The sequence below is a fragment of the Lissotriton helveticus genome, chromosome 5_1 (genome assembly GCF_964261635.1).
Source record: "Lissotriton helveticus chromosome 5_1, aLisHel1.1, whole genome shotgun sequence".
Classification (NCBI taxonomy): domain Eukaryota; kingdom Metazoa; phylum Chordata; class Amphibia; order Caudata; family Salamandridae; genus Lissotriton; species Lissotriton helveticus.
In genome coordinates, this window is record NC_136065.1 from 1,367,926,351 (window position 1) to 1,367,946,720 (window position 20,370).

The window sequence follows — 20,370 nt, forward strand, 5'->3', positions numbered from 1 at the left end:
AACAGCATGGATTCGACTTATCTCCTTTTTTAAAAATAGGGACCACAACCGCCTCTGTCCATGAGGTCGGTATCTGCCCGAGCACTACCGCCTTAAAAACATTCAGGAGTAGTGGGCACCAAACCTTAGGGTTATGTTTAAACAAATCTAGGGGGATTGCATCAGGCCCAGGGGCTTTTAACGCCGCCCCCTTAGTCAGAGCCGACTCCAATTCCATAAGAGTTAATGAATCACTAAGTATTTTTGCTGATTCCATATTAGAATCGACATGTTCACCATCTCCTAATGTAGCAATCTGAGTTATTTCTTTGGGGTTAAAGATTTTGTTATAATGCTCTACCCAGGAGTTTTCAGGGATATGTACTCGAATTGTATTCTCATCCCCTGTCTTTAAAAAAGGCCTATTAATTGTTTCCCAAAAAAGCCTGTTATCCTTTAGTTCCGCAGCTTTATCTAGGTCATCCCATGCCTTAGTCCTCAGATCTTTTTTCCTCTTTCTAATTGCATCACTGTATCTCTTTCTGGCCAACCTAACCATATCTTTGTCACGCGGATCTTGGTGAAGGGCCTTTGTTAAGTAAGTTTGAGCAGATGAACACTCGGCATCAAACCATTTGGGGCCTTGATGTCGGTTACTACCCCCTGTCTTCACAAGACATAAAGCAACCTTTCTCAACAGTGTCTCAAAACATTTTATTATGTAAATTGGGTCGGCTATAGGTGTCAGGCAAGCTTCTCTTTGATCTATATTATCCTTAAAGATGTCCATCTCTAGCTGCTTTACATTTACTTTATCCCACCTTACAGTAACACCCTTATTTTGGTTATATTCTATTGGCTGTTCTTGGCACAGTTTTTCCCCAGGAGCCAAATCAAAGCTCAAAATTAGGGGATTATGGTCACTAGCTGGGTTCACCTCAATTTTAAAATCTTTCACACAACGTGAGAACTCCCTAGAGACCATGACAAAATCAATTGTGCTCATTCTACCGCCTGTGCCTTGAAAGGTGGGAATACTAGCTAAACATGAAAAATTGGACATGTCCTAGATGCATAGGTCATTATTCAAAATAATACTATTAAGAGCTTCCCCTTGTTTAGAATGTTTAAAATGGGCCATAGGTTGGTCCTTTAAATCCAACAGGCCGCATACCCTAGACCCACTGAACTTACATAACTCACAGTTGAAGTCACCTAGCCATATAATTGCAAGAGGAAAAACACTGTTTGTCAATTTTACTATTTCCTTTTGTAGATTATCAATAATTCCAGTTTCATTAGGGTCAAAAATGTTATAGTACCAATTAATTAGAAGAACATTTACCAGAAAGAAGTCCTTAATCATAACTAGCTGGTACCAGGGTGATTCCAACACTCTACTCACTCGCATTGATTTGTGCTTTACAGAAGTCGCTGTTATTAACCCACCCTTTGCTCTCCCTGATTGTGATGGTATAGCGGGAGTATTGAATGTTTGAAACCCATCCAGACTCTGATCTACAATACTCCATGTCTCCTGTAAGCAAACTATATCAAAGGAGTCAATATAATTCAACCACACTGGATCCTCCAGTCTACGGGAATAGCCGGCTATATTCCAGGATATTAAACAGAAACCTCTAGACTCCTCTTGTTTATCTGCTTTGTCCTGTTCTATTACCGTTATAGAATGGATTTGTTCACACCCCGCTAGCTTATTTCGTATAACATCATCTCCTACATCTTTTACCTGATCATTATTTATATCTTTATTTATCTCTTTAAATATACATGTACCCTCCACACTACCCCCATCCGGCTGAAAGATACATTTAGCGTGATCCAAGAGGATAACGATGGATTTATTATCACCATCTGATGTTATTGGATGTAAAATTGGATTCAGTCAGTCATTAAGGCTCATGGGGGTCAGTGGATGGAACATATTTGATAAAGGAATATTCCAAAATTCCTTTGGGTTTGTAGGAGGATAGTTATTTAGCCCGGGGTAGGCCTCGCAATAGCCCGTATGAGAAAAAAAATCAGTGCTTCTGTTGAGTATAGGTTGTTTCCTTAAGTGTTTCAATTGGGAGACAATATCCAACCCAGGGCAGTTCCGGAGTCCTTTCGGGGGGGGCTAACATATTTTGTGGGTAAAAATATGTTAAATTCCGGGATGACACTCCCCCATTACTGCTATTCACAAACCAGTCACTTATATAAGGTACTACCCTGTGATCCCGGAAATTAACTATAACCAGGTCACCTTCTATATCCTTAGGGCGTATACCCACCCAGTGACATCTTCTAACTGAGACTATGTCTCCATTCAAATGTGGTGTTAGTGGCCTATTCATACTTAACCAGTGAATCACTTTATTTTTTAAGCTGGTATTCGATTCAATTACTCCCTCAGAAGCAGGAGGGACGCCCGTTAAGGCAATGACAAAGTTGAAGGAGTCCGGCGGCAGATCTACGGTATTTTTATAATTGGGCCTACTTCTATTAGGGTATTTTGATTGAGTGACAGGAATCCTATTTGGGACTGTCTTTGTCAACACCAAAGGGACTTTTTCCTTATTTAGTGTTGTCAAAACTGTCCCAACAGTTGGGCCCACTGGAGCACTACGTTCTTTATTAACAGGATCAGTGATCATTTTTTTGGAGGAATTTTGTTGACTTCTTAGATTATTTTCAGGTGGGTTTTGGCTTTTATTTATATTTTCAATTGTTGGGGAGATAACATCTGGTAAGAGGCGATCCAATTTTTCATCTAACCTCTTAAGTCTTTCAACAAGGGGAAGAACAAAAGCCTTTAAGAGACTTTCAATAGCCTCCAAGATTTCATCATTAGGTGTAGTTTTATTTCCAATATCTACATCCCTTTGTTTTAATTCTCCCTCAACTATACCTTTATTCCCAGCTTGCTGTGGTACAAGTTCTTTAGGTGCTGTTACACGTTGGGGCAACCACGGATTTGTAGACCCATTATTACTTTTCCCTCCCTTTCTCCTTCTTTTCCTAACTGGCGAGGATACCACACTTTTAGGGTTTAGGTTATCACATGCTCTACTTTTTTTGATACTAGACTGAGAAGCACGCAACGTCACAACCTCAGTTTGTATCTTTAGTGGTGGAGGTAAAATGTTACTAATAGTATGGGAATCTATCTCCTGCGGGAGAGGTGTATTGAGATCAATAAGGTTATCGGATGTTACCTGGGACAGGTCAATGACACCATCTGCGGCTACATCCAAAACCTTTGGTGATGGCGGGGTTTCTTGGAAAATTAAAGGTATACTATCTGTATTAAATAACTCCGCATCCAACTCCAATTGTTCTGTAATCATATTGGGTGATGTCAATTTACTAGGAGGAGGAGCTTGTTTCTTTAAGGACTCAATTGAGAGACGACGTTCCGCCCTCCTTTCAGCTAAAGCTAACTCTCGATCAATGTCTTTAGTTGCCTTAGCAAAAAATTATCCAGGGGACCAAGGATAGATGTATTTACACAATTAGGGAGAGGGTTAGGACCAGAGCTAGACATTACTAAAATAATTAATAGGGTATCACCTAAAATGAATAATAAATATGAATCAGACAGATAAAAACAATAATTTAAAACTACCCAATAGATATGACAAATATAATAAAACTTCACAGTTTACCCCTGAAAGCAATTTATATAATACAGGGTTATCAATTTAGTCTATAAAGAGCCACACCATATGACAAAACTTATCAGAGGGGGGGCCCAGCCCAGCCCAGCCTCTGCCGGCCCCTGACGGCTACGGACGGTCCCGCCCTTGTCCCGGGCTTCTCCCGGCGCTCCCGCGCGCTTCCGCGCAGCGGTAGTGGCAGTTTCTATTTATCTATTAGTAGAGGAAGGGGAGGAGCAGACAGGGAGAGCGGCCCAGGTGTTCTGGCTTGGGGCTGGCAAGCGCTCCTGGGAACAGTAGTCCCAGCCCAGCGCCTGCACTCGCTCGCAGCCCCGCCTGTCACTCGCCTTCACAGGGACACCGGTAAAAAGTCCTTGGAAATCCTGGAAGCACCCCACACGAAGCGGGACCCGCGGAGCGGGTTCCGCGAGAGGTAGGCAGGTTGTGAAGGGTTTTTAAAAGGCTCCGTCCAGAAGGTTGCAGCGAGTTGCTGAGTTAGCGTCCCAGAGTAATCCACGAGCGCAGGAGTCTTAAGGCGCAGGGGAAGGGGAGGAGCAGACAGGGAGAGCGGCCCAGGTGTTCTGGCTTGGGGCTGGCAAGCGCTCCTGGGAACAGTAGTCAGGATTAAAGGCCCAATTCATTCTCTAGTTTGTGGGCTTTATTCTTCAGGATTGATGAGTTGACCAGATCCGTGTGTTAGGGTAGGACCGGTATGTTTTCGGTTCATGTTTGAGACGTCCCCTTGTGTGAGATTTTCATTACTGCGTTCGCGGGGGTTCATCACTCTTGTGACGATTTGTGTTAGATACATTTACTGAGCTTGCCGTGTTGTCTGTTGCTTTTTAGGTGCATTTTCACAGTTTTTGTGTCCATGGGTTCTAAATAGTGCTCAGTTTTACGGATTAACCTTGATTGTATTTTTCACAGCAGTGTGATGTTCCTGATCTTTCATTCACAGATCAGCTTAAAGTGGCTCACAAGCGAAGCAAAGCAAACCGGCACTTACCTGATTCGGGCACAAGTGTAGCTTTTCTATTCCTGCAGTGTGTTTCTAACGCACAGAAAGCACGGTGGAATGTGTGGAACGCTGGCTCCATCCCTCCAGGCTCTTCTCGGCCATTGACCTGCTGGATGTTTGGAGGTTGCTAGAGCTTTCTGCTCTTTGTCATCCGCTCTCGTTTCCCAGAAACCTACAGTAGCATCTACGACGGGTATTTCTAACACGGCATTCTTCAAAAATCATAAACATGAAAATGTGTGTTCTGTCTCCTGTTAGTTAGAAGTATGGCAATGTTGAATTGTGACCCCCTCTGCAGCACGGGGAGGGACGTGCAAGTTGATTTTGAAAGTGTAAAATGTCGCCAAACTATTAGTTTCATCTGCATGCATTGGTGCTCTAAAACAGTCGTCAGAAGTCCCTCCGTTTTTCATAAGGTGTACATTCGAAACCCTTGAAGAACCTTAAATAAGTACATTTTAAGATCTTTTTAACACATTAATTTGCAATTTTTATGTGGGGCAAAGGAGGAGTGAGACTTTCAGTTTTTAGAGGTGGTACCTTTAGTAAATGGAAGCTTTACTGTTTAGTGATTGTGTAGTGCTTTTGATAGGGTTGTATACTGAACATCTCGAAGGACTGCTACATTGGTGCCTTTAACTCTGGTCAGATGTTCAAATATTGCAGTAGTTGGTTTTAGGTAGACTTTTCTGATAAAGTTTGATCAGATTTTTGATTTGTTTTGCCACCGAGTTTATATGAGTTGTTTTGTATTCCACGAATACGGTATTCCCTTGTTGTAACGTAGAAATCTCATCTGCTAATGACGTCATCTTCATCTTCTGGCCACGCAATTGACTAGTGATCTGAGGTTAGAGAGAAGGTAAAGAAGAATCTGCAAACTGTTTCTGGTGTACGTGACACAAACCTTCGCTTCTGGCATGCAGCTTTTATCGTGCTTGTATATTATACACTTGAAGCACTTTTATGTAGTAGTACACTGCATTTGTTTGGATGGATGGTGATGTAAAGGCATTCTTGTCAAAAGAAAAGGTTCTTGATGACTGTATGAGCAAACATTGTTGCACCTGGTATTCAGGCACTGACAGTATTGCTTCACAGAGGTGGGCAGAGAAGGCCATGCTGCTACTTGGCAGATCTGTAACACCATTCTTGTGGAAGGGCTATAGTAGATGCAACAACCTCTTGTCAAATGTACATTCAAAACATTGGTGCTAAATCTTGCCTTTCTCGCATTTCAAGGTGATGCACAGCATTGCATTAAGATGCCGTGTACTTATTAAGCATTTTAACTTGCAAGCAGCTGAAGGTTCAGTTAATAACTTTATTTGCGAATATTTGGTCAATGGTGACTTATAAAACGTTCTTCGCCTTTGGAAGAATGTGATTGATGAAGAAAATGACCCATGTAGGTATTGGGTGTATGTTTTCAAAACATAAAGTATGCAAAACTAAACTTTGAAAATAAATGTTTGAAAAACAAATGGTTAGGGAAACCGGGACAAAGAATTAAAAAATATATATTTAAAAAGAATTGTTAAAGAAGAATGGTTATGGTTAGCCCGAGGGTAAGGGTTTGAGTAAACGTTATGGTTTTGGTTAGAATTTGGCGCTGATTGTGTTAGGATTTTGAGATTGGGCCCTGCTCTATATGTCTGTTGCTTTTGTAAAACAAGTCGTGCCATTTTTTGTTTTTATTAATGCCACTTTTTAGGTCTGGTTGGACAGCATAACTGTCACCTGAGCTTCTGTGATCTCCTTCAGGCCTTGCAAAATCTACTCACCCACTTGCTATGGCGAGTCAAATTTTTATCAGTACGAGTTATTTTTAGGGACTACTGGTCTGGTCTGCAGAGAGTGCTCGAGCTGGCAAAGAACAGGTGTTCTGTTCATTCAGAAAGTGAATGAGCAATAAAGATGCCTTTAAATATTGTTTTGATCTTGTCACATTTGCTGTGCAAATATCGGCTCTTGTCTTCTGACAAATTAATGCTTATTTTATCCTGGAGATCGGTATCTAGCTTTGCAAGTAGAGGGTTTTGTAAAGTGAACTGTCCGACAATTGTGCTGGTCACACATTTAAGTATCTTGTAAAGAACATATGTCAGTAGATAAAGCACTTTTTTGTAATTTTGAAGTAGGGTAGAAACAAAGATTTTAATAAAATCAAAACTATTCAGAATAATTTATTTGGTGATGTTCAAATGATAAATACCTGCTGAAACCAGATTTCCATGTATTATCGTTTCTATGCCAATTATTTGTATCGGTAAAACTGCATTTGAGTGGATGGAAATGTTTGTCTGTAAATGACAGTTTGCCACCATTTCATGTATTAGTAATATATTTATTAAAATTGAGTGTTTACTATTAACTTCACCCTAATGACAGTGCTATTAGTGATCTATGAGGCAAGTCAGGGAGTCATGAGTACGCTGCAAATGGGCTCAATTTTAATTATACGTGGATAGAAAGATTCATCTAATAAACCAGGCAAATTATTTTTTGTGTAGCAGACATGCTGAACTTGATTATTTGAAAGTGCGCTCGTATAAGACAACAAGCATTTGCAATGCAATTGCGCCTTTGTGACTCTATATGTATTTAGCTACGCAGCACATTAGCCTGGGTGCTGAAACATCTACTGTTTAACATGGAGAGCAAGTAAGCACGAAACTGCGTGATACACCAGGTATGGGAACACATGGAGAGCAATATTGCCTTTCAGCGGGAAATTGTATAGTCCAAAGCTCTGTTTTTAATATAAAATCAGGGCCTTCGATGGTCGTATCACTGAAAATACAAGATTTGAAAAAATATTATTGTCTGCGGGTGGTCGTGGAAGACAATTTCTATGGACTGAAATCTAGAGAATGCTGAAGTGATTCTGGTATTTTACTGACCTACGGGTCGTTTTCTATCAAGAAAGTTAAATCGAGGCAGTTGCCAGAAAATTTAAAAAAAAGTCCCTCAGCATAAAGCAATTATGGTATTTTACTGACCTCTACTGGTCATTTTCTACCAAGACAGTTAAATAGAGGCAGTTGAACAGAAAAAAAGTCCCCAAGCGGAAGGAGACAAGTCCTAGGAATGATTTCCAGAGCCCACAAAGTACATACATATATAAGTATATACTAAAGTATATACAAGAGGACTAGAATGCTCGACCTAATGAAGAAAAAGGCGACATGATAAAAGGAAAAATTTGCCCAGGATCACACAATTTGAGACTGGTTTATGGGTCAAGCACATCACAGTTGGATCGAGGAGATTATTTAAGTCGGTATACCTGCAGGTCTGGTAAAATGTTTGAGTTTTCGAAGCCGGAGCCTAAAAAGAGCTTTCCGGAGTACTACACAGCAGGGCTTTGACTCCACCAATATGTTGGTGGACAGAATTATATATTTTGATTAGGCAGAAGTTATGGGCTTCCACAGAAACAATTGCTTATCCTCCACGAGCTGTAAAGTTTTTCTCTAGCTATTCTGTTACAACAGAGCTTTACCTTCAGGGAAAACACAGTCCACTGAAATGCAACAAGCCTCCTAGAAAATTGGATAAATATTCTGTTTGTTCATCTCTGGGAGTAGCATAGCTAGGAGAAGGGCAGTTAGTAAGTAGCTGCTGCTATATTGCAGTCCCACCACCTCCTGAACCCCTAACATCACTAAACACCACCCTTCTCTGAACCCTACAAACCCTTTACTCTGACTTAATGCTACTCATTCCTGAAGCCTAAACATTCCTTACTACCCATTAACACTACCTTCCATGAACTGTAGGAACTTTTTACTACCCCCTAACACTACCTTTCTCTGAACCCTTAAAATCCTGTGCTACTGCTTAACATTCACCTCCCTGAACCCTAAAAACCATTGTTATCCCTAAATGCAAACCTTCCCTGAACCATAACAATCCTTTACTGCCCCTTAATGTTACCCATCCCGGAACACTACAAACCCTTTACTATCCATTAGTTCTCTCCTTCCTTGAACTCTGAAAACCCCCATACTCTTCCCTTCACTGAACCGGAAATATAGTTATGTAACATTATTAGTAAGCAGTATGCCATCTACTTCTGGCAGGGAGAGGGATGGTGTGTTAGACTGGGTACGATTAAATTATGTTTTGGTCATTCTAGGCCGTACTATTATTAAACATAACATCCATGTGATAGAGCTTTTTATCTGAGAAGTATACAACCTTTCGTTATTTTTATAATTTCTATACTGATGATTTTAACGTGGTAAATACTGCTAAAATTTATAATTCATACAATGTAATGAAAAAGTTTACAGCTAAAGTAATGTTTCCTTTCTAATAATTACACTGTGGCAAGAAATATTATGCTTTCTTCCTTTGCTCTATTTTTAACAGCAACAAAACATTCGATTTTCCATGATCCATTGGTAGAAAGCTGTCGTTTTAGACAACCAAACAAAAGCAACACTAGATCCAAAATGCCATATTCTGGACTAAATTTTCTTTGTGCGATGGTAGATCCTTTATTGTATCCACAGACCTCATTCCTGTTTCTGATCCGTTCCTACAGTGATAGACCACTTTAAGAACCCCAAATCACACGCCCGAGTAAACATTTCAACAAATTGCAAAGCTATTACAGTTGATGCACAATACCATTCAAAACCCCCAAAAAACGGTTTACTTGTTCTCAGAGTCAAGGGAGGCAGATTTTTTTTCTTAAAAAAATCACCAGAATTATATTCAATTAGGCTAATGCTTGGCTCTGTGTCCTTAATAAAATGTAAACTTTTATTTTCGTTAGCTAGGAAATTGTTCATTCTGTGTCGGGACTAGAGCCAAGGGTTATGCTTTTTCAAAACATACTTGCCACAAACGAGTCTGACCAGATATAAGCTCTAACAGGTAGTCCGAAGACCAGTCAGGCACACTCATTACATCTTCCAGATATGCACTCAATTGGATGCCGTAAGAGCATGGCACCTCTAGCAGGTTGTGCTTCTTAGATAGATGTAACTATCCTGGCCTTTAGAATCCCCTACCTGAACCACCATGCAGTGTTTGGAGAAGATAACTGTGGAAACGTTTTCTCACCAATATCAGCAGCTGATTGGTACCTGGAGACTAATTTCCTCATTCATACTCTTACGCTTTCACTCACTTGACTACACAATTTTGAGCAGTCTCTGAATGCTGGATAAGAAATGACTAGTTATTTGCCTTAACCCTTCTGTTAATCACAAATGTAACCATATCCCGGATAAACTTGCGGCCTGAAATCTACAGAATAAACATGCTGCTTAAAATGCCCAGACTCTTCTACCAGATACTAGGCGTAAAAGTGTGGCTAGTTTTCCAGAGTTTTTTTCTGGAATGAAAGCTGTTATTAATCCAGGTCTGAAGCCAGTTCAATACCTTGTTTACATCCCATAAACCATTGGTACTGGAGGATTAGACAGACTTATCTCTCTTACAAGTGTACATACCATGGTATGTTCTCATACCTGTACACCATCCACAGGTAAGTGACCTCCTGAAATTGTAGAGCAAAAAGTATTTATTGACCTGTAAGCTCTTAATTTCTCTCCCAATAAGAAATTTGATATATGGACCAGTTTGGACCCAAGGGATCCAGATCTCGTTCCATACATCAGTGTTCCAATGACTTTAATGCAGGCTTGTATCTTTTGACTGTACTCTTGGCACTTTGGATGAGGCTTGACAGTCTGTCTAGAAAGTCCCTACAATCCTGGTAATCATCATAGCCATGTGATGGAGACTGCTCTCCTCCAATATTCTGTGGTTCATTCCTAGAGGATTTGCGAGTAGGTGGGGGAGAACGATTGAAAAATCCCTGAAAGTTCTTTCAGAACTGAATACCGTTCCTGAGAACTCCACACCAGCATTATCAGGATGATATCCACTTCCTGTCTCCTGATCTCTGCTGCAACTCTGGGGATCATTGAGAAGGGTGCAAAGGCGTTACATCTCTTAAGAGCTTAATCCTGGAGAAATGCGTTCACCATCACAGCTCCTGAATCCTTCCTCGAACTGAGTTAGCATGGGAGTTGATGGGCAGCTTCGACATCCACAGAGCTAGGCCCCATGTATTCATGATTGGTACAAAGAGGTTCTGGCTGATATTTACAAGCACTGAAATCCTTTTAGTATCTAAAGTGCCAATCCCTCCACCTGATTGTCCTTCCCCCAGCAGATACTCTGTCACAACTGCCTGGTTCGTCAACAGTAATGCCAGAAATGCTTGGCCAATTCTATTACTATTTTTAATCTGGCTTATCTGAGATGGTTTACATTGCAGACCGCTGAGATATTGCCCATCTTCAGGCGGACACTACACGCAACCCTGTATTTGGTCTAATACTTGACTATGAACATGCCTACTAGAAGTTCAAGACAACTGATATGTAAATCCAACTGCTTCTGACCTCTGTTGACCTGTAGAGAGATCTCCACATCTGGTGCACAAGCTCCTTCTGCTATTCTCGGACTAGAGGTCAGGTCTAGAGTAAAACCAAAAATCACTCTCCCATTCCAGGCGTCCATGAGATTGAGCCACAAATAGATATCTCGAGTGGCTTCCTCCGAGAGTGAAATCTGTTCTAAATATCTCAATCCCTTCCTCAGATTCATTGACTTTAAATGCTGTAGTGTCCTGCAATGCAGTGGTCGCTGGAAGATGGCCTGTTTTGGGTAAGTGGAGAAAGCAAGCCCATTTCTCTGCCGAGCTGATGGAGGTAGATGCTAGGTTTTTCTAGTGTTGTTTGCAACTCTTGTCTGATGTGGGAAACCCTCTTCATTGGGAGCTTGAGGATTGTCTGCTTGGAATCTGACTAATCTCAGGAAAGTCATGATGTGACTAGCTTTCAGTTCTGATGTATTCATTAATCACAAAGCCCAACTCTTGTAACAGTGTTACAAGATAAATCTGTTGCTGAAGTTTTGGGGATTGGTACATCAGTAGTATGCCATTGACAACTCCACTACCGGGTTGAGGACCTTTGTAAAGCACCATTGTACAGAACCGAGTCTGAAGGTCTGCGCGCAAGGGGCTAAATGTAGAAAGTATTTTTGCGGTTACAAAGTGCCCGATTCGCTGAATCAGGCCATTTGCTACCACAAAAAAACGCATTTTGGGATGTACAAAGCCCAAATTGCGATTCGGTAACTTGTACTGGAAAGCAAATTGGGTTTTGCAATTCGTCATTTAGAAAGGGCATGATTGCGCCCCCTTGCAAGGCCAGCACGCGCCCTGCTCCATCCCGCCGACCCCCCGGGGTGCCAGCTGCTGCTCTCCCAGGCATGGAGTACTTCATGGTGCCGGCCCAAAAGGTGTCCTCGCTGCAGCACTTCAGGAAGACGGAGAAGGAGGTCATCGGCGACCTGTGCAGCCTCGCCAACATCCGATTAACGCCAGAAACCCAGCGGGACCAGGAGCGCCTGATAAGGCGGGAGATTGCCAACAGCAACGAGCGGTGGCGCATACAGAGCATCAACGCTGGTTTACAGTCTCTGAAAACACTCATTCCACAGACAGACGGAGAGAAGCTCAGCAAGGCGGCGATTCTTCAACAGACAGCTGAATACATCTTCTCACTGGAGGAGAAGACGCGGTTATTGCAGCAGAACACGCAGCTGAAGAGATGTATCCAGCAAGAGTTCAGTGGCTCATCACCAAAGAGGCGGCGAGAAGAAGACAAGGATGAGGGCATTGGGTCCCCTGACATCTGGGAGGATGAGAAGGCAGAAGATTTGAGGAGGGAAATGTTCGAACTGCGGCACAAGCTGGACAAGGAGCGGTCGGTTCGCATGATGCTGGAGGAACAGGTGCGCTTCCTGGATGCTCACATGTACCCTGAGAAGCTGAAGGAGATAGCCCAGGAAGTCAAGATGGAGGAAGAGCAGCCTGTGCGAATACTGCACCAGGAGACGGCAGATCCTGGGCAGCAGATCCACACACAGCTTCTGTCGGTGAACATTCCCCCTGCCCCCACATCACCCGACGGTGATAGTTGCAGCCCCTGCTCTGTCCCTGCCTTCGCATCACGTCAACGTGGTCACCATGGGGCCTCCGTCTGTAATCAACACTGTGTCCACGTCCAGGCACAACCGGGATACCATTGTGCAGGCGATCCAGCACATAGAAGGAACACAGGAGAGCCAGCAGCTGGAGGAGGAGCAACGCCGGGCAGTCATCGTTAACCCTAGCTGGCCATGTTCGGAGAATGTTGCTGACACCGACACCGCCTCCGACACGTGTGACGACAGCGATGCAGAACATAGAAAGGATGATGCGTTCGGGGATGGCGAGCTCCCCTGACAGCAGGATGACGCACTGCGTGGGAGACGGTGGAGCTAGGGATGGGTGGAAACTCTCCTGCTCTCCACCCCTCACACATCTCATATGCCGAACATTTGAAAACAAAATCCGTAAGATTTTGGGTCTCTTTTATGACCTGACCAATACTGTAAGTCAAGGGAGAAAGTGCACCAACCGGCGTTGCCTGCTGTGGGTGAAAACGCACAATGAGGGGAGGGACTTGCTGGAACTTCAGATGGTGACGAGCTGCATTTTTAAGGCTGCTTTCGTACAGTGTCCTACATGATGCTAACATTAGTGCGGTGGCAGGAAAGGAAAGCAAAGCTCTGAAAGTGGCATTTCCAAATAAAATAGGAACTATAAATTCCCCCAACATGTTATCCACCCTCCTCACCCCTACCTTTACCCCACCGTTACTCCACCGTTACCCCACCGTTGTCCTCTTAAGCACTGAAACCGTTCTTTGTGGGGTATTATGTAGGTCTGGATAATGGCGTTTGGTGTCCTGTGGTCCTAACTTCCATCCGTTCCCGTCAACAACCCCCATCCTGTCCCCCTGCCCACTTATCCATCACCTGTTCCACTCACTCTGTTTGGTCCCTGGTCTGAAGTGTGCGCAGTGCCTGCCTTTGGCAAGCTCCCATTCACATCCACAATTTGTCTCTTGTTCTGTTTAATTTCTGTTTTTTTACGATTTTTCAAAGTCTGGTCTGTATTAAGGAGCTGTTATATTTTGTAAAGAAAGTGACAAACAAAAAAAAATACCAGTGAGGCCTTGGTGCCTTTGTAAAGAAACAAAATAAAGTTTGTACTTTTTTTTTGGTCTAAAAACAAAGAAAGGGCATGTTGAGGGTGTCCCTTCCTAATGCAGAATTAAAATGGTAACTACGAATGTTTTGCAACCGAAATGCAGTTGAAAAATATTTCCAATTTATCGCTATTTGAGAAATAAAAATGGTGATAACCCATTCACAAATGGTAAGGGGGAGGGAGGGTCATGGTTTGCAAAATACCTTTAAAGAGCAGGCAGTGGCCCCACAGATTACTGCCTATTCTTAAAAAATGAAACTTGAAAAAGTCTGGTTTCATATGGACGAGGCGGTGACCTGTCGACTCATTTGGGACCTTGAATGCGGCGCCTATATGGCGGTCCCTACCAAGACAATGCTTGATATCTGGGACAAGTTATCAACACGCAGAGGTTTAACAACCTTCCTGTCTCCCCACACCCCTATAGCTCGCAACTCTCATTTCCCACCTGCTCTTCACCCCCCCTTACTTCGCTGACTGGACAGAGGGAGGGTACCGGACGTATCAGGATCTTTTTTGAGGGGACGATTTTAAAACTTTTGATCAGTGTAATAGGGACTTCCACCTGTTGAAGGGAGCCGGATTCCAATACATTCAACTTCGGCACTGAGTTCAATCATCTTCTCTAGCACGGGCAGCCACCCGGCCCTTCACTCCGTTTGAGCGGCTAGTGCGCTCCTTTGACAATTCTAGAGGGCTTATCACTCGTACATACCAAGTCCTCCAACATCCATCACGAATTGTCCAACATCCCTACCAATTGCACTGGCAGGCGGCCTCGGACACCTACATCACGCCCACCCAATGGGCACACTTGTGGCACGATATCCCAAAGTTCTTCCATAGCATACCTCAACGGGAGTCTGAATATAAGGTTATGACTCAATGGTACTATATCCCCCATTGATTACACAAAATGTTACACAACTCGTCTCCATTATGCTGGCGATGTGCCAAAGCCCCAGGGGATTTTCTACATGTTTGGACGTGCCCACTCTTGACCATCTACTGGAAGGAGGTTCTTAGCCACATTAGACTGGTACTAGGGTTCCCATTGCGCTAGAACCCCCTAGTGCTCGTCCTGGGCCACCGACCGGTGAATCTGCGTGCTATGACTCGTAGCATCTGGCACCTTAGTCTCCACATGCTTGGGGCTGCCAAGCAAATCATTGCTCTTTACTGGAAAAAGGCTGAAACCTCCCCAATAAACCTCTGGTTCACCCGCCTGTGGCACACGATGGCCATGGAGCTACTCACGGCGCGATTAAAGCAGCAGGATACTAAATTCACCAAGTTGTGGCAGCCGCTGGTGGATTATCTCTGTAGGCTGGAGAATGCCTGATTATAGCCCTGAGGCTAAAGGCCTTGTGCCTCTTTGAAGATGCAATACAGCCACCGGACCCTGACAGTCTCAAGAAGCCAACAGAACGACCCACCCGAACACCACCCCTGGATGGGCTAACGCACCCGACCAAGGATGCCCCTACCCTGCCCCAGACGTAGGTGACCCAGATACCCATCTACAGAAGCATGGAGATAGCCACCGACCTTGCTCGACACAATGACGACAGCACCTTCAGAGTTAGGCGATGGTAGAGCATCCCCACATTAGTAGCCTCCCATACATTTCCCACCCCCTCCCACCTGCTTCCTTTTCTCGCTGTTTTCCTTCCTTCTTCCTTTACTATCTAGGTTTTGGGGGTGTTTGTAGTGTTTTTTGTTAGTAATTATGGTCCCCATGATTAGACTGACATGATGCGCCCCTTCAGCCAAAGGCATGGCTAGCTCGAATTTCGATATGTGATATGTAATATGTTCCTGGGTGGAGGCCTTCTGACTACTCAAGTTCTGTAATCATAACTACAAGAGGTCTGAATTTGTTGACAGGTACCCTTTTACAATATTCTGCTATGCATGTATTGTCTTTGATCCCATTTCCACTCCAAGCGAATGAAGACCTCGCTAGACACTGTGCTTTGGCCTCTGCATAGGGGCTGGTACATTAAGAAGTACTATTATGGGGGAAATAGCGGACCATAATATTGTGTTTTTTTTACTGTGTAATTACTATAAATGCCAATAAAACGAAGTTCAAATAAAAGTATTCCTCAGCTAAAAAAAGTGAAACTTCAAAGTTTCATAAAAAAAATCTTTTTTTACACTTCCCGTTTTTCATTAAGAATAATGGGCTGTATTTTACAAAATAAAAAGCTTTATTTAAAAGCAATCACAAACATGGTGGTTTGCTGACCCCAGCAGGCTACCATCCCTTAGATGGCAGCGAATCGTAGAGGGTTCCAATTTGTGACCTACCTCATTAATATTCCTGAGGTAGGTCTATTTGCCCCACTACGAATCGCTAATGAAACACAAAAGAGTTTGATACATTAGGAATAGCGATTTCCTAATTGTGATATGCAAAAAAGCGCAATTAGGTAATCGCTATTACAACTTTCGTACATCTAGCCCTTGGTGAACCGTGATGCATTGGAAAGATGGGGATGGCCATGTAAGCATATTCTAAATATAGGCATTCCATCCAGTCTTTTTGACGCAGAATTATCTTACAGAAAATATATACCCACTATCATGAAGTGGTGGAAATCCAACTACTTGTTGCATTCTTTTAGATTCATCACAGTTATCTGCCAAGTGTCCCGTTTCTCTATCAGGAGCAAGATACTTACAAACCTGTGTGGGTGGATCCTGCAGTTAGAAATTGCGAATAAAGCACCAGGGCTGTTATTTTTTAGACTATCGGGAGCTTTTAGGAGATTGAAAAGGCCATGGGAGTAGGCCACCCCATTGCCTGGACGAGCCATAAACTGTGAAAGCCCTTGATCTCTTCAGGACCCATACATTTGTTGAAATCTTGTCACTTGTGTTCAAACTCCGCTAACCTCCCTCCTACTTGTACAAGGACTTCACAGTGTATCCACTGGAAGATCTGCTAGATTCAGCGCTTAATTTGAGATGGTGGTTGCTGGTGTGGGTCACCGTCTCTTATTTTTGGGGACTTTATTTGCTAAACCCAAGAGAAGGAAATAGCACAATGGGAAAGACGGATGAAGGGAAAGATGGTAAAACCATCACAAAAGTAGAAAGCAGGAACTTGCAAGAATGAGATAAAGGGAGAGGGAGTGTTTGGTAGTGTATCAAAGAGGTATAAGGTGGTTTTAAAACTACCAGCCTTGGTATTCCATGCACCGTCATTTAATTGCACTGGCTGTGGGCCTCCGAGCAGAGTTTCAGACATCGTCACTCTTTCTTTCACAAATGAAGTGATGGCTGAATTCCCTGATGGATCTCTTATTGGTGCACCCTGAAGAGGATGCCTCTTGAAGAGAAAAATGTGCTGAAGATTGATAATTCTTGTCATTGGTCATCCCTTGATGATTGATGTCTTTGAGAGCTTTGGTACTGTGAACAGCCAGACGACTACTGTCTTCCTCTTCTGCTCCTCCAAAAACCTTCGATGAAAACATTTTCTTGGTAGAGAACTGCCCCTTGTATAGAAGGATGAACATTGGCATACACCTTCCCTGTTCTCTTAAACAAGGTGTCTCAAAGAGAGGCTGCCCTGAGCTACGAAGCCTGCAGCAGAGTTTTACAAATCAGACCATTTCGGATTCACCTTTGAGCAGCAATACTTTTTAATAGATATTGCGCAGTTAGCAGTTATTAGAAAGATGACAGCTCTCTTGGACTACCTGGACAGGATCTGTGGGGATATCAGCGTGCCTGACTCTTTGGCCTTTTCGGCCATGTCTGTTTCACAATAACTTTTTTATGTTAAAATAGCATTTTGGGCGGTTAGCACTGCTGTATACTCTATAGCAAAACACATAAGGTGATGGACGGAATGTTGCACATTGGCAAAACATTCACCCCCAGTCACAGATCTGGGTTTAATCCATCATTATTTTGCTCACCCCAGTTCAGACATGGCCATCTGCAAATCCGTCTTGACCCTGTGCCTCATGGGAACAGTCCAGCCCGTACTGCGACTGGGGGTTAATGTTTTGCCATTGTGCAACATTCCGTCCGTCCATCTTGTGTGTTTTGCTGTTCACCCTATGTGGGAAGGGTATGCCCAGACGTGGGTCCCGTGCTCACTAAGCCACTGGAGTCAAGCTATCCTGGCTGATAACGGCTGATAGCCAGAAACCGGTCCTTGGATGCTTGATTCCGGTCCGGGGAAGACATGGCTTGGCAGTTAGGTCAGGAAATCCCAGATGATACACAACAAGGAGATTCTTAGGATGATTATGGTATTGAGCCTCAAGCAGACACTCGCCCGTCACCACCTGATGATGTCTCTGCTTCAATATCACATCATCAAACCCTTCATCAAAAAGAGATAACCGATGTATTACAAAAGGGAGCAATAGAACCAGTTCCACAGCAATTTCGTGGACCGGGAGTATATTCACTATACTTCCTTATCCCCCAAAAAGATGGATCCCTAGGGCCCATTCTCAATCTCATACCATTCAACCATTATATCATATCAAAACACTTCCATGCGGTAACTCTCCAATAGATCATTCCATTATTACAACAAGGGGACTTCCGGGCAGCTTTAGGTCTAAAATACGCCTATTTCCATATACTAATTCATCCTGCACACCAGAAAAACGTCAGATTTCTATTTCAAGGGAGACCTTATCAGTTCAAAGTTCTTCACCTTGGGATTGCCACTGCACTAAGAGTATTCACAAAAAGTCTAGCAGTGGTAGCAACACATCTGCACAGACAAAATATTCCTGTCTTCCCAAATCTAGACAACTAGCTAATCAAAGCAAACAACTTCAGTCTTTGCAAACAAAACAATCGACAAACCCTAAATTTGCTACATCAACTATGGTTTACCATCAACCTACTACAGTCATCTACTACCAGCCGCTACTCAATCATACCTAGGAGCTATGCTCAACTCACTATGGAGCTATGCTCAACTTGTAGCCTTGGCATTCTTAAACACAGGTATAATACACAACATAGTAACATTAATTCTGCAGTTTCAAACATGAAGGCACATTCCTGTCAAAACATTTCTCAGACTTCTGGGCATGATGGCATCCTGTATTCACGTAGTCGCACATGCCAGACTAAATATGAGACCTCTACAACAATGTCTCTCAAAAGTGAACTCAATTACTGGGTCAACTTCACAATCTAGTGTTGGTAGACAGCTACATACATCCCCCTCTGCAATGCTGGAATCCACAGAATGTATCCAATGGGCGGCTGTTTCAGGAACCAGTTCCCCGCATAATTCTAACAGATGCTTCCCTAACAGGTTGGAGAGTACATCTCCACAACCAGACTATTCAAGGAATATGGGATTCCAAACACAAGAATCTCCATATCAATCACCTAGAGCTGCAAGCTGTTCATCTAGCAATAAAAGCCTTCCTACCTCACCTACAACACAAAGTTGCCTAATTTGAACAGACAATATGAGAACTATGTATTATTTACAAAAACGAAGGTAGGGGCACTCTCTCCTATTATCACACTTGGCATAGAAAATATGGAGATTGGCAATATATCACAACATTCATCTCCTAGCAGAACATGTCCCAGGGTCAAGCAACCAAATTGTGGACTTTCTAAGCAGAACGCAACAACAAGTCCACGAATGGGAGATTCACCCGAATGTTCTTCAACCATACTTTCACAAGTGGGGGTTTCCAGAAATATACCTGTTTGCAACAAAAGAAAACTCAAACTGCCCACTCTTCGCAAGCAGGTAACCATACCATCAATCCAAAGGCACTGCTGTAGGGGAGAGGATGTAGCCTTACGGCTAGAGCGGTCGACCTCGAAGCTGGGGAACCGGGTTCGAGTCTGCAACGACGCTCAACATCCTGTGATTCTGGGCAAACCACCTTATCTCCCCGTGCCTAACAAAAATGAATGTGTCCTGTAACAAAACTAGTGCTCATGTAAAGCGCTGTGATACCCGATGTCTCAGGTCTAGTTTGCACTATATAAAGGTAGATCCCCAGAGGGTACTTTTTGGGCAAACCAGAGGAGAAGCTTCCATGCTAACCTGAGACGCAGACACTCCAGCATACAGTGGTCTGACATCCCTCGTGGGGTGTCCCAACTCTAGACCAAGACTGGTAATGGGGTCATTCTCTCCCATCAGGTAATGGGGTTGGCTCTTTTCTAGGGGATTCTTGGCTATACACCTACATCACATGGGCACTTACAGAGTATTTTGGTCCAATCATTAATTTTTGGAAATGAAACAAGGCGAAAAAAGATGTCGAATCTAAACCTTATGAGTAAAAACCTATCAAAACCCTTAGTACACCAGTTCAAATAGGGTTGCATATTACCAGATACTAGCGACATTTGGTGCCGCACGACCGAGCCCTTATTGAGCTCAACCCCGAGCCGCAGGGATTCCAGATGGTACCAACAAATGTTCTTTAGATCTTTCCTCCTGATCTTACATAGCCCCTCTGGTACAGAAAAGAACTCAGGTTTCCCCATATCTTGGCAAAACTTTTGGATATAGGTTAGCCATGCTATTTTGTTTGATTTATCCAGGGCCATAACATCACGGATAA

General features: G+C 43.2%; 1 protein-coding gene and 1 pseudogene across 21 annotated transcripts in view; both read left to right on the plus strand.

Annotated features, from left to right (window-relative positions):
• Positions 1-20,370, plus strand: part of ANKS1A (ankyrin repeat and sterile alpha motif domain containing 1A) — a 1,080,152-nt gene that overhangs the window by 192,685 nt on the left and 867,097 nt on the right. The gene's annotated exons all lie outside the window — the stretch shown is intronic.
• On the plus strand, positions 11,921-13,380 carry LOC144753628 (transcription factor AP-4 pseudogene; annotated as a pseudogene).